The following is a 9,558-nucleotide window of genomic DNA, read 5'->3' as shown; positions in this document are numbered from 1 at the left end:
ATGACACAAATGATATTGAATTGGAGTGGTATGTATGTGGAGGAAACTATGAATCCAATACTCTCCAGCTGTAGACCCCCTAAGTGGAAATTGAACCTGTCCGGCCCAAGACGGCACTCACTTTTATTTATTTATTTATTTATTTGCGTTTGCTTTGTCCCTTTTTTTTTATGAATTATGTCTAACTAGTAGAGTTGGAAGCAAAGTCAAAAGGCAGGCATGAAAGTTTCATTCTGGAGAAAATATTTTCGAGATATATTCCATAGAACGGTGCCAATCACTTTTCGAGAAATTATGAGATTCATAATTTATGTCTCGATTAAAATAAAATAAAATAAAAAACCACACACTCACATATATATACAAGCTACCTGCATGCAATTGATCTGATCGCCCACGTCGTCAATAATGCGTAACCCTGTACACTTGTTTTTTTTCCACGCGAACTAAATTAATCTTAGGAAGAGTGTGCGTGTCAACTAGTCCGTTCAAATTGCCAAATCCTTCGGATAGCCAATGTGATATCAACTAAGCAAGGAGGTATTTGGCCCGGGCGGCCTGCAACTCCCACCTATTCCAACAACATTTATTTACTAATTTTATTCATTTAAGCTATATTATAAAGTGTATCAAGTAGCGACAACTTCTTGTCGATTGGAATTACGACAAACCCATAATTAGATAACAATAGTAGTCCTAGAATTAAACTTAGGTAGGCTAGAAAAAAAATGAAAAAAAGGTAAGGTTCCTGATGTTAGTCCAACATGGTCGGAAAGAGCCTATTCATACACCTATGTCAATCGCACCGTCCTAAATAAGTTTCGCATTGAAAAATAAAGAGTTTAGATATAACTATTCACAGGATAGGGAAGGGACGGATCAAAGCCAAATCTCAATTTATTAACAAGAGCCAAGACTGCGCTTTACTCTATGATCGACTTCATAGACTTGTTTAAAATGAGTCCAAGCAATATTTTCCTTGTAACATTTTATGTCAGTCTCATTTTTTAGTAAACCTATGCTAAGGTAAGACGATACGAAAAATATATGTTTGTTGTTTCAAAGTGCACGCATCAACATGACGTTAGTCTAATCGAAGTTAGAACTGATGTAGAAAGGGTGGGCAAGAGCACGCGTGCATGTCCATAACATCAACAGCTAAACATTTGATATTAAAATACGCAAATCATTGACGTTCACTTCATTCTTCTAGTTCAAAATAAATTAGTATATATATATATATAGTGTTGTTTAACTTGAGGGGAACGGGATCATGCGCAGCAATCATCGAAAGGCGATGATGAAGTTGACATTCTTAAAATTTTTCTCTTGGCTTCCATTAATTAGAAAAACCGTCACCGAATAATTCTAAATGACGAGTTTTCAAGTGGTTTCTTGAAGGTCTCTCTCTCTATTTTTTTCTTATTTTTTAGCTTTTTTTATTTATTTATTAATGAGCCAGTGAAGATTCGAGCAGCTGCTGCTTCTCTTTTCCCAAAATAAAAAAGATAAGAAGCGCAACTCGAAAACGTAACGTGAAAAATTCATTGCCTCAACCCTTTGACTTTTAATTTCTAGGGGTCGTCAAAGAACCCGCTCAGCCACGAGTAGGAGGAAAGAGTGCGGGCCGGTGTTAGGGTTTTCGGATGAGGTGTAGTTTTGAAAATAAAATGACAGATTTGGTAAATTACGTGTGGGTGAGAGATATGGCTCAAAATCTTTTGTAGTTATGGCGAGACCGATGGCGAGGTCATGCAAGCTTGGCTTAAGCTCGCATGAGATTGGGCTCGAGCCGGCAAGGGCCACGGCCTGCGCGAGCCTCTGCACTAAGCTCGTGAGCCACGCGAGCTCTTCAGCCGAAGCTCGGCCCTAGGTCGTTCAAGCTCCATTTGGCCTTGAGCCGGCATGGCACCAGCCTTCAGATTAACAAAGGCAGTGCGCGCAGTGAATCGGGGAGAGAAATGCCGGCGGGTGTGTCGAACCAAGTAAGCCTCTCGTGTGAGAGGAGAGACCGTGGGCGAGTATTGGGTTTTTGGGACGTGGTGAAGTTTTGAAAAATGACGATTCGGTACATTACGTCTAGGTAAGAAACTTAAGTTTAAATCTAGGGTAAAAACCGAGGATCTTAATTGTAGATTGCACAGTATGGTGGATGGTATTTGATATGGGAAGTAAAATTGAAGACGATTTTCGTAACATCTCCCTAGTGTTAAGTATATAAAGAATATTTATTAGGTCCCTTGTCAAAGTAACAAAATTTTTGACATACCTGCCATTCAATGATTGACATATATACTTACAGATAATAATGCAATCAAATTCTTCCATGTGTCGATCATTTGAGAGTGAATGTGTAGATCAATTCTTACACCGACACCTGAACTGATAAAAATCCCATTATGTTATATTGTATGATATCCAATAACAAGTGTCTAATTTGGTGTTCAAGTGGTGACATTTTAGCTTAGGCGTGATTGAAGATGTCGTGGGGCGGTTGGATAAGAATGATGCACCTAACCTGTTTGGGATTTTGTGCAGAAAGTTCCCATTTTTTAATTCACCAGTTATATAGATCGATTCCATCATTTAGTACTTACACTTCCTCAAAAAAAAAAAAAAATAATAATAAGCCACGTCATCTTTTAGAAGGATGACAAATTCAGCATTATATTTTGAAATTATGAATTTTATTGACTCAAATATATAACAGGTTTAATTGTATAGTAAAGTCGTAAATTTACATTTTAAGAAATTATTTCGTATTTCGATTTATTGGAAGAATCCTCTACTTAACTATTGATGTTTTCATTAGTCGTGCTTTATTGTTTGTATTTATTTATAATCTTGCATCATGAAAGCACGATGGCAAAATAGCACGCTTGAGTAGGTTTTGAGAAGCTACAAATCACGTATTAATATAATTGTTGAAATTTGATCAGTATAAATATTGATATATTAAAAACTATTTAATAATTTATTAAATATTTTTTAAGTCAGCTTTTAATATTAATTCATGTCATTAGATTATTAAAATTCATAGAATAACCATCTCTAAACATTAATTATTACTTATGGCTCAAATCGACTTATTTAACCCGTTTTGATTAATTCATATGCAATGAAATTCAAAAACCTATACTCAATTCGACTCATAACTAGAACTTCTAGCTATGCATGTAGTGATGTGCACTCATACGCATTCAAATCAAATGAAGATAATAATAGGTATTGTTGCATGTAGCCTAATTAACTTCCCTTGGCATATATTGTGAAACATGACAGGATTACATGTGTTGAGACAATTTTTTCTATCATGATACTTTTATTCCTAGTTCAATTTACAGTATTAAAATTCACTATATAATAAGATATTTGTAATTTAAATTGGAGGCTTTAACTATATTTCTCAAGGTATTTTCTTCGAATTAAACAAAATTAAAATTTCTATTTGTAAATGAAAGATTCATCTCATTAAATTTAAATCTACTAAATCTTCTAAGACCTCTTTTACTAGTTATAAAACTTTCAACCTTTTATTTGGAAAAAGAAAGACTCCTCCTTAAATTAAAAACATTAAATGTCCAAAGAATACTTTTAGTATAATTAATTAGATAAGATTATTAGTCACAAACAGATAAATACTTATTTTCCCAGCATCATAAGTTAGAAACGATGGTGGACAACTAAGGGCCTGTTGTTAAAAAGTGTTTCTATTCTTCGAACAAAAATTGAACAAAAATTTATGTTCTTTTGTTCCAAAAAAAAAATTTTGTTCCAGAGAACAAAAACAAAAAAAACAGAAACATGTTTGATAAAATTTTTGTTCCCGAAAACAAAAACAAAAAAATCTATTTTTTTTGTTCCCGAGAACAAATTTGGAACAAAAATAAGAAATAGAAAAAAAGTAGCTTCTTGTTCCCGGGAACAATTTCTAAAAACAATTTTTCCCTCTCTTCTTTCTTCTTCCTCTTCATTTTCCTTTTGACCGTCACTAGCCTTGGCCATGGCCAGCACCGGCAACCGGCTAGACGAGGGCCGGCGACCTCGCCGGAGTGTCGCGGCCTCCTTCAGAGAGACTTGCCCATTAGCCGAGCCACGGCGAGGCTCATCGGCCTGAGCCGAGCCTCACCGTGGCTAGGCGAGAGGGCGGGCTTCGCCGGTGGCCTAGCGAGGCTTGCCTAGCCATTGAGGCCACCGGCGAGGCCGAGCCTCACGGTGCTCACCAGGCCACTGGGAGGCTCGGCCTCACCAAATTTGGGCGAGGCTAAGCCTCGCCTCGCTAGTGGTTAGGTGAGGCTCCAATGAGCTCATCGGCCCTCACCTAACCGGTTGCAAGGCCGCCGCGACCCGGCCACAAAGAGAAAGAAGGAGAGAAAAGACAAAAATAATAATAATAAATATATATAATTAAAATATTGAAAGAAACGGCAAAATTATACAATTTTACCAAACGCATTTTTTTCTGGGGAATAGAAATTTTGTGCAATTATCAAGCACATTCTTATACTCAAAAATTGTTCCCAGGAACAAAAATAAATAATAAAAAAACTATTTCTATTCAAAAATTGTTTTCTGGAACAGAAGCATTACCAAACGTACCCTAAGTAGCACCAACACACGACACGACACGACACGACACGACACGACACGATACAACACACGACACGTTGTTTTTCAAAAATTAGAGAATTTCGACACGTTGTATATTAAAAATATATTTTTATATATACATAATAAACTATCATTTTTATGATTATTTCAATCAAATTAATTTGATTAAAATTCATAAATAAATAAATAATAAAAAGTCTAGAATGAATTTAAACTAAAAGTATTGATCTATTATTTATTAATATCATTCTTTGTTTCAATTTAACAAATCTAACTCCATTCCAATAATCCATAATATTTGGAGAAGGAAAACAAGCAATTCACATCCTAGATTCACCTATCGAACATATCGGAAAGAAAGAGAAAAAAAAACTCAGGATGTGAATTTCGTATCATGAAAAGTGAGAGTTAAAAGTGAAGAGAAAATTAAGTTTTTATTCTTTCCCCATTTATTATTTTTATTATTTTTCATATATATATATTGACCCTTTTAAGTTGATCTCACATATCATAATCAGGAACTTGTATATTGAAATTCTAACTCGAGTGTCGAGAAAGTTGATCAAATGTCGAATTTTTTTACAGATGTTGACCGAATGTTGAAAAGTGTCCGAGAATGTCGAACACTTGTCGAAATGTCTAACACGACACAAAGACTTTCAGAGAGTGTTAGTGCTTCCTAAGTGGACAATATCCATAGAGCTAGTCATAAGTGCCTCTGTTGGATGGACATGATTATCCCCGACATAATCTACAGCAACATTCACTAAAGCCCAAGTACCAGCATAAAAGCACCAACAGAAAATATATGCCGATAAATGGCGCAAAAATAAATGCTGAAACTAATATATATATATATAAAGAGCAAATGATTCGTTAACCAGCATGCATCAAGCTAGGATAGGAATGAGAATTGCTTTTTTGAAAACTCATTGAAAGGAGAAGAGGACTTTGACTTAACGTGCATCCGTTTAAAAGTAGCTGAGTGTTAGTGAAAGAGTATTTTCCATGCCCACGTGAATTATTAAACTATTTGCTAATATAAATGATTAGAGATCTTTTCAAATATATATTTTCACCAAGCAAAAGATTATGTCAAATGGGTTGGGAAAATAATAGGGATAATGATACAAATAATTCCTGAATTTTGACACAATATGCAATGTGATCCCTAACCTTTTATTTATTGAATATGGTCCATAAACTTTAGCTTAGCATTGTGACACCTAAATTTTCGCTACCATTTTAATTTTTTATTGCATAAGAAAATTAGGATTGGTCCGACCCCTAGACAAAAATATCATCAACGGAATTCATATACATATCACATGCAAATTATATGGCCCTATGCACAGTGTTATCACGCACAATCATACGTGTGATCAAAGAAACTTTTTAAAGATGTGATTGGCCACAGCGTGTTTAAACTCTGTACTCAAAACTCCTGGAAATTCGATCTCCAGTGGTTCAATGGTTATTTGCAATTATGAATTCAATTCTGTTTTGAAATGGAGAAAAAATCGGGATGAAGGCTTTTAAAGATGAGAAATATCCACACAAAAGCTATTCCACAAGCTAGTTACGAAAGAAAAGGGAAATCTAATCGTAAGGCGTTCAAGTTTGAAAAGAGAAAACAGATTTGCCATTTATCTCTGGGATTCTTGTCAATAAGAAGAATCACCTCCTCTATAAATAGAGAAACCTTATAGGAACACGATGCAAATTCATGGCCAAATGTGAGACACTAGTAGAAGTGTCAAAATGGGTGTTAGACCCATATATGACCCATTCAAATCATAAATGGATCATATATGGGTCACTTGTTTTTAACAAAAAATAGTTAAATGGGTTTACTTTTATAGGTGGGTTTTAAGTGGGTCGTGGGTCTTAAATGGGTTTGGTTTTAAGTGGGTCTTAAAAGAGAGACTCTCTTAAATGACTCTCTTTTCCTTTTAACTTACAAAAATATTTTTATAAATACCGAAATTATAATTATTTTTTATTATAATTATTTTTTCTTTTTCTTTTTTTCTTTCCAATTCTGTTCTTTTCTTTTCTTTCTTCTTTTTTTTTTTCTTTCTTCTTCCTCCGCCGCTGGCACGGCAATGGCCGGCGACCGGCTAGGCGAGCCTCAAGCTCGCCGGCGTCAAGCAAGCTCGAGCTCGCCGAATGGTGAGGCTCGAACCTCGCCGATCTAGCGAGACTCGAACTCGCCGGCATCGAGCGGGGCTCGAGCCTCGCCGGATCCAACGAGGTGCGAGCTCGAGCTCGCCCTACGCCGACGAGCCTCACCAGATCCGACAAGGGGCGAGCTCAAGCTCGCCCGACGCCGGCGAGCCTCAAGCTCGATGGATCTAGTGAGGCTCAAGCCTCACCGATCTAGTGAGACTTGAGTTCACCGGCGTCGAGCGAGGCTCCGGCCTCGCCGATCTAGCGAGCCTCGAGCTCGCTATGGCCGGTCATCGGCCAAAGAAGAAGAAGAACCAAAAAGAAAAAAGAAAATTATATTTTAAAAATAAAAATAAAAATATTTTTAAAAATATTTTTAAAAAAAAATAAAAAAATAATTAAATTTTGATTTTTAAAATAATTATTTTAAAAATTATAAAAAATTTCCATTAAATTTGTGTTGTATAAAATTATTTTAGCAATACCATTTAAAAAAAAAAAAACATAAGAATAAGTTTTCCTAAATTTGGTTAAATATGAAAATATTTTATTAATGTGGGTCGGGTCGGGTCGGGTATAGGTCGCAAAATTTACATTAAGCTAAATGGGTCATATATGGGTTAATGGGTTAATTTGGGTTGACCCATTAATGACCCGACCCAACCCACCCGTTTGACACCTCTAGACACTAGAGAGGGAGAGAGGTTCCCCTTGGAGCATTATCCTGATGGTAAATATACCAAGTTGATGCCGGGGGCAAGGGACATGGAGACACAAGGTGGTGGCGAGGGCAAACAGTTGGATGTATGCCCTAAAGCTACTATCATATTAGGGATTTCAGTTATATTATCATTATTATTATTTAATTAATGGCAATGACGTATTCATTCATTTGTCTAATTATTTTATAATTATGAATGATTCCATAAAATCAGTTGCAACTAAACCTATTCTTGAAACGTCAAGAATATACGTGACAGATTCATAGTTAGGTTGAATCTTTAAACCATTCATGATCAATGGATTATTAAGTGGATATTTGTAATCCTGTTGAGACCGGTGAGTTCTTAACTTCACCATTAAGTATGGATACTTAAGGGAATGATGAGTCACATGTCATTGGGTATTATGATACCTGAGTTAGAACACATATATTTGTATTAGACAAATTCATTGAATGTGACGCATATGGAACAATTAGCAACATGGAAGCTTTTAGCGTGGTCAATGTCTAATTGTATATGCTTTAGTCTTGTGTAGATAATCCTTAGACCTAAGGCACAGTGTTAACTTGTGTGTCGAACAACTATGGTTCACAGGTGCATGTAATGCCGGGTCGTTGATCTGTCTTTATACCTGATGGTCATAGTTTGTTCATATACAAAATTACACATATTCGCAATATGGAATCCGTCTCCTTATTACATGCAACGTATAATAATGATGTCCTATGCGATCTAATTATGACACTACATGGAAATCCTCGGCCGAGGTTGTAACTAAGAATAAATTGTTTGTGTCTTGAATAAAATGCATGTCAATTAGATTTGTGCATATGATCGAATTGGTGACTTGACAAATATTCCATGGTATTTGTTTGATTGGGACATAGTAAGAAAGAGGAATTGAATTACACTGTAGCGAAAACTGACAGGTTCATTATTTTCTTAAAGCATTTATACTATTTGGGTAGTCATGACATATTGATAGATATCAACCATGGCTTATAGGACCCAAAGATTAATCGGGACAATTAATTCTTTTGGGAGTACTAATGTATTAGTACAAATCTTACTATTAACTTAGTGATAACCTAGGAATGTCACACACCATAAACAATTAGGATAACGTGAAACATGAGAGAAATATTGTTGCAAATCTGTTTGCAATTCCTGCAATCGAATTGAGTCGATTTGAAATTAAATTAAACGAGATTAAATTTAATTTGTATTAAAGTCATGAGCCTACTTGCATATGATGCACACGCATACCCAAAGTGGATACATGTTAATGTACCCCAAATGTATATATAAAGATTATGTCCTTTTTATTTTTTATTTTTCTTTAAGGGAATTGATTAAGTAATTATTTATTCATTTAATTAATTAATCATTCGATAACTTTTTTTAATTAATTGGGAAGCTTCATGCATGAACGGTTGACCGTTCATGCACCAAGCATCGTTCACCGTTCATGCACAAAGCATCGTTCATGCACGGTAATTCGTGCATGAACGGTTGACCGTTCATGCACTATCGTGCTTCGAAAGATGGGGATCAGCAACCGTTGCTGATTCAAGCATTTTTCATTTTAAAATGCTGTATTGAGGACAGAAAATGTGGTTGCTGAAAATAGAGTAAAAAGGTGCGTGTTCTTGTGTTTTTCGAGACGCAAGAAAGAAGAGTGTTCTCTCGTTCGGGCCGTGACTATAATACATCAAGGATACGGCAAATTGTCTCTACGAGATTGTTAGCACGATTATAGTGGTGATTATCCGAAAGTTCATTTTTTCATTCGACGTCCATTGTTGGCGTGTCTAAACTAGAGGTCCAACATTTGTGGGACTTGAACTGAAGAACATCCGAACCAATTCGTTTAAAGTACGTTTCGAGAAATAATTTATTTAACTCACTTTTTATATTCAGATTTTTTTATTAAAATGCATGAACAACACCTTCGGAAAATCACGTATAGAAACATATTATCTTTGTTTTCACTGTATTTTTATTAATTTACCTATACATGATTCATGAAACCCCAACACAAACACCGAGACCG

Source organism: Eucalyptus grandis, chromosome 5 (genome assembly GCF_016545825.1).
Source record: "Eucalyptus grandis isolate ANBG69807.140 chromosome 5, ASM1654582v1, whole genome shotgun sequence".
Classification (NCBI taxonomy): Eukaryota; Viridiplantae; Streptophyta; class Magnoliopsida; order Myrtales; family Myrtaceae; genus Eucalyptus; species Eucalyptus grandis.
This window is presented reverse-complemented; position numbering follows the sequence as displayed.